Genomic DNA, 6,575 nt, shown 5'->3' with positions numbered 1-6,575 from the left:
TGGCGGTGTGGTGTTGGGGCTCGGGGGCGGGCGTATATAAAGGGCGGGGCGGCGGGGCGACTTGGAGGAGGGGGCAAGGCGTGGCGGCAGGCAGAGTCCGACTCGGACTCCGGTCCGACTCGGACTCCGGTCCGAGCGAAGGCGGTGGCGCGCGCGCGCAGGAGGCGGCGGCGGCCTGGCTCGGCTGGGCCTTAGGCCCAGTCGGGCGCGGAACTTTTTTTTAAATAATTCCGCCGACAGAAATAAAATCCTAGAAAAATAAATAAAAATCTAAAAATGCCAAAACAATTTTTCACCGTCTAAATAAAATAATTAGAACGAGATGAACATTTTCTTGGCCATAAAATGCAATTTTTAAAACGTGCAATTTTTCTAATGCAAACAAAATTGCAATAAAACCAAATAAAACAAATATTTGATTTTAATATTTTTCCTTCAATATTTCAATTATCTTGGGGAAGTCATATTATCTCCTCTCATATATTGTAGTATGAAATATTTTCGGAGAGAAAATAATTAAAACCAAAATCCTTGTTTCAAAATTTGATAAAATCAAATTTGAAAACCGGGAAAATCCCCAACTCTCTCCGAGGGTGCTTGAGTTGCTTAGGATTTCGAGATCGCTAGACGAAAAGCAAATAAAATATGTTTTCATGGATGACTATGTATAACATTCCAAATTGAAAAATTTGGGATGTTACAAACCTACCCCCCTTAAGATGAATCTCGCCCTCGAGATTCGGGTTGGCTAGAAAATAGGTGCGGGTGGTCTTTGCGAAGATCATCCTCTCGTTCCCAGGTGGCTTCGTCCTCGGTATGGTGGCTCCACTGAACTTTGCAAAACTTGATAACTTTACTGCGAGTGACTCTGCTGGCAAACTCAAGAATCTTTACTGGCTTTTCCTCGTAAGTCAAATCACTGTCCAACTGAATCGCCTCCAAGGGTACTATATCTCTTAATGGTATATCGGCCATCTCAGCATGACACTTCTTCAGCTGTGAAACGTGGAACACATCATGAACTCCTGAGGATCCCTCGGGTAACTCCAACTTGTAGGCAACTTCTCCCATCCGTTCCAAAACACGATACAATCCTACAAATCTCGGAGCTAGTTTCCCCTTAACTCCAAAACGTTTCACTCCTCGCAAGGGAGATACTCGCAGATATACTCTGTCTCCAATTTCATAGGTTACCTCTTTGCGTTTTGAGTCTGCATAACTCTTCTGCCTGGACTGAGCAATCTTCAATCTATCACGAATCAATTTAACCTTCTCCTCAGACTCCTTGATCAAGTCTGGTCCAAACAATTGTCGGTCTCCTACCTCGTCCCACATCATAGGTGTTCTGCACCTGCGTCCATACATGGCTTCAAACGGTGCCATCTTCAAACTGGCTTGGTAGCTATTATTGTACGAGAACTCTGCGTAAGGCAAATTGTCATCCCAACTAGATCCATAATCTAGTGCACAGGCTCTCAACATGTCCTCCAAAATTTGGTTCACTCTCTCGGTCTATCCATCTGTCTACGGGTGAAAAGTTGTACTGAACTCTAACCTTGTTCCCAAAGTCTGATGTAACTGATGCCAAAACTTTGAAGTAAACTGTGTTCCTCTATCTGATACGATGGTCCTTGGAACTCCATGCAGACATACGATCCTAGACATATAAATCTTGGCCAACTTTGCACTGGTATAAGTGGTTTTCACTGGGATGAAGTGAGCCACTTTGGTCAAGCGATCAACTACTACCCATATGGAATCATATCCTGCTTTAGTCCTGGGCAATCTGGTGATAAAATCCATGCCAAGTTTATCCCACTTCCATTCGGGTATCGGCATAGGCTGTAATAATCCTGCTGGCTGTCTGCCTTCACTCGCTGACATACATCACATACGGCTACATACTCGGCAATATCCTTTTTCATACCAGTCCACCCGAAACGTTCCTTCAAATCCAGATACATCTTGGTGTTTCCGGGGTGTATCGAGTATGGTGAGTCATGAGCCTCTTGAAGTATTAACTTCCTGATCTCCTGGTTATTGGGCACATAAACTCGATCCTCAAACCATAAGGTATCGTGCTCGTCTTCACGAAAACCTTTGGCCTTTCCTTTGCTCATCTTCTCCTTTATCTCAGCAATCTCCTTGTCATCCTTCTGAGCTTCCCGAATCTTATCCAGCAATGTCGACTGGACTTCCATTTTTGCAATGAATCCTCTAGGAACAATCACCAATCGAAGTTCCATGATATTCTCTGCTAACTCCTTCGGCAGTCCCTTACTTTCAAGGATATTAGCATAACTCTTCCTGCTCAAAGCGTCTGCTACAACATTGGCCTTTCCTGGGTGATAGTGTAGCTTCATATCATAATACTTGATAAGCTCCAACCATCTCCTCTGTCCAAGGTTCAGTTCCTTCTGGGTGAAGATGTAATTCAAACTCTTATGGTCCGTGTATACATCACATTGGTTTCCAATAAGGTAATGCCTCCAGGTCTTCAATGCATGCACTACAGCTGCTAACTCCAAATCATGCGTGGCATCGTTCAACTCATGAGGTTTTAGTTATCGTGAGGCATACGAAACAACTCTTCCATCCTGTATAAGTACACATCCAAGTCCTAAGCGAGAGGCGTCGCAATACACTTGGAATTCCTTATGTATATCCGGCAGGGTTAGCACTGGTGCTGTAGTCAACCGTTCCTTCAACTCCTAGAAACTTGCCTCGCAATCTTCTGTCCATTTAAACTTAGTATCCTTTTTTAATAGTTTAGTAATTGGCTTTGCAATCTTGGAAAAGTTCTCAATGAATCTCCGACAGTAACCTGTGAGTCCAAGGAAACTGCGGATCTCGCTAACTGAGGTGGGTGCCAACCATTCAGTGACTGACTGAATTTTGCTGGGGTCTACTGCTATACCTTCTCCTGATATAACATGTCCAAGGAATCCAACTTCCTTCAAACAAAATTCGCATTTGCTAAACTTAGCATACAACTGGTGTTCCCTGAGTTTCTCGAGAACTAAGCGCAAATGCTCCTTGTGCTCCTCCTCGTTCTTCGAGTATACCATAATATCATCAATAAACACCACAACAAACTTGTCCAAGTACTCCATGAACACCTTGTTCATCATGCTCATGAAATAAGCAGGGGCATTAGTCAGTCCAAATGACATGACCGTGTACTCGTATAATCCATAACGCGTCGTGAACGCTGTCTTTGGTATATCCTTCTCACGTATCTTCAACTGATGGTATCCTGATCGCAGATCAATCTTCGAAAACACCTTAGCTCCTTACAACTGATCAAACAGATCGTTGATCATCGGCAGTGGGTACTTGTTCTTAATCGTTACCTCATTCAAGGCTCGATAATCAACAACCATCCTTAGGGATTTGTCCTTCTTCTCCACCAAAAGCACAGGGGCTCCCCAAGGTGATGAACTTCTTCGAATGTATCCTTTTTCCAGTAACTCCTTGATCTATTTCTTAATTTCCTCCAGGTCATTTGCGAGCATAGGATAGGGTCTCTTGGATATTGGTCCTGTTCCTGGCAACAACTCTATCAAAAACTCAATGTCTCTATCGGGTGGCATGCCCAGTAACTCCTCTGGAAAAACATCCGGATAATCCTTCACTACAGGCACTTCTTCCTGAACAACTCCCGTAAGGGCATTCACTTGGCTCCTCCTAGGCACATGCCTAGACACATACTTAATCCTTTTTCCCTCCGGGGTGGTAAGGTAAATCGTCTTACTAGCACAGTCTATACTCCCTCCAAATTTTGACATCCAGTCCATACCTAATATCACATCCAATCCTTGTGACTCCAAGATAATTAGGTCGGACGGAAAAAACATGTGTGCTAATGGTTAAGGGTACCTGGTCGCGCCATCGGCTAGCCATGTATTCTGCTTCGGGCGAGCTTACTAATAGAGGGGTCCTAAGGGTTTGGGTTGGTAGCTTAAACTTATCCACAAATCCCATTGATATGTATGAATGCGATGCACCATTATCGAAAAGAACAAGAGCGGTAAATGACTTAACCATAAACTTACCTATTACTGCGTCCGGCTGCTCTTCAACCTCCTACACGTTAACGTGGTTCACTTGTCCTTTGTTGAATGGATTAGGCTTCTTCCCCGCGCTCCCATTTCCATTTCCATTCTTTCCTTCAGGGCACTCCATGGCGTAGTGTCCAATCTTCCCACACTTGAAGCAAGTAACGTGACTTAGATCTCTTTTGGTGGGTGTGGCTGGATTGGGGCGGTTTTGATTATTGCTAGTTCCTTTCCCATTCCCATTTTTAGAACCATTGTGGTTATGTGATCCTCCTCTAGTGTGGTTGTGACCTCCATGGTTATGAACAAGTCCTCCCGAGTTCGGGGTTAGGCGAGGCTTCTCCTGAGCTCCTGAGTTATACTTCCCTTGTCCATACTTCCTCTTGCGGCTCTCAATCTGCTGCTGCTTCCCTTCAATCATAAGAGCCTTATCTACCAACTTCTGGTAGTTGTTGAAGGTTGCTACCATCAACTGCATGCTCATCTCATCATTCGGCCCTTCCATAAACTTCTCCTGCTTCGCGGCATCGGTGGCCACATCATCAGGGGCATAGCGAGATAACTTGCTAAACTCATCCACGTACTATGCCACAGTACGGTTCCCCTGACGTAGGTTGCGGAACTCCCACTTCTTCATCTGCATAGCTCCAGTTGAGACATGGGCCGTGCGGAAAGCTTGCTGAAACTGGTCCCAAGTGACGTTGGCTATGGGGAAAGTGGTTGTGTAATTCTCCCACCATGAGGCTGCAGGTCCATCCAATTGATGCGCGGCAAAACGCACCCTCTCAACATCCGTGCAACCTGCGGTGGTCAACTCCCTTCCAATACGGCGTAGCCAATCATTAGCAACTATAGGCTCGGTGCTACTAGAAAACACCGGCGGCTGTAACCTTAGAAAACGGGCTAGGTTGTCCACTAGCGGCGGGTTGTTGTTGTTATTGTTGTTGTTGTTGCCCTGGTTTTGAACTAGCAATTGCATCAAAGTATTCTGCTGCTGGATCAACTGGGTGAGCTCCGGTGGGAAAACAAAACCGGGGTCACGTCTCGGAGGCATCTGATGGGTTTAGATGGAAGAGATCAGAATAGAAAGGGGTCTAATGAGAAAACACTACCCATATGCACATGAGACAAACACAAACATTTCACTCAATCAATCAAGCAAGGGCATACAAACGGTCTAGAACTATCGCAAAAGTGCTCATCTACTACTAATTACATGGGGGAATACTACTAATATTTGGTGGTCATCTAGAAATTTTGGTCGGTGGAAGACTCCATGATGGCTGCTCCAGCTTCGTCTTCAAAGTCATCATCACCAAGATCGGAATCGGTGTCGTCGATGATGATGTAGTCCTCGAGGCGTATCTCCTTGGGTTCTTCTTCTTCTTCTATTGGTGCTGGTCCTCCCATGAATATTCCGATCTTCTTGACTAAGTCGTCATTCTTCTCCAGTAGTGTCTTGATTTCATCCTCATATCCATCGCGTGTAAACTTGAGTTCTTCCTCCAGCTCGATGATTCTAGCCTTCGCCTTCTTCAAGTCCATCATGTCCGCACACATCTGGTTCTCCTGACGTCGAATGTGCTGGTTTAACTCCTGGATGAAAGCTGCAATGGATCTATCCTTCCTGGTGCTGATTACTTCCCATTGCTCGTCTAGGCGCCCACATATTTGGTAGATAGTGTCCTTAAGCTCCCTATTGTAGACTTCTCCAATGCGTCCCATGGTAATGTGGGCTGCCATGCTCTTGCCTAGACTCCAGGTGGGTGCTTCAAAAGAAAACTCTATGGGTTTAGAAGTTGGCGAGAACGTCCTTCCTGGAACATGTACTTGAACCATCCAGCGCTCCTCTTTAGGTAAAGTGGCGTTGTACGTTCCGGTGAAACTTGGTATTCCAATGTTCAAGTACCTAGTGACTTCCTTCAAGTGGCGTCCAAAAGGTGTGTCTTCATCCGGTTGTGCAAACTTGTTCTTCATCTCCGCCATCCTAAAGAGTAGAAAATGGAGAGAAGTCAGAAATGAGAAGAGAAGTGTGACCTAGGGTTTATCTTAGTGGTCGTGTCCTACACTCAGCGTGTGCTCTGATACCATCTTGTAGCGACCCGACCTCAGATGGTCAGGTCTCTGTGCTTCAGTGTCATCCCTAGATCGGTAATGCTGACACACAGTACTCGAGGGATTTATAACAGAGTGGCAATCACACACTTATTAAATCGTCTGTCTCAAAAGAGAACTTAATACAATAATATGGCTTAAGGCCATCTAATACGATAACATCAGAAGGCTTGGAAGATAAAGTGAGTCCATTAACTCCAACGGCATAGCTGAGCTGCACGACAACGACCTAACGAACCTTACTCCTCGTCTGAAAAGTCTGCAACATAATACGTTGCAGCCTGAAAACGGGTCAGCACATGGAATATGCTAGCAAAATAACACTGTAGAGCATGAACAGAATAATGCTATCACTACATGCATATTTGGCTGGTGGAAAGCTCTATGGTTATAGTTTTTGCG

The sequence above is a fragment of the Triticum dicoccoides genome, chromosome 6A (assembly GCF_002162155.2).
Source record: "Triticum dicoccoides isolate Atlit2015 ecotype Zavitan chromosome 6A, WEW_v2.0, whole genome shotgun sequence".
Taxonomy (NCBI): domain Eukaryota; kingdom Viridiplantae; phylum Streptophyta; class Magnoliopsida; order Poales; family Poaceae; genus Triticum; species Triticum dicoccoides.
Note: the sequence above shows the minus strand (reverse complement) of the source record.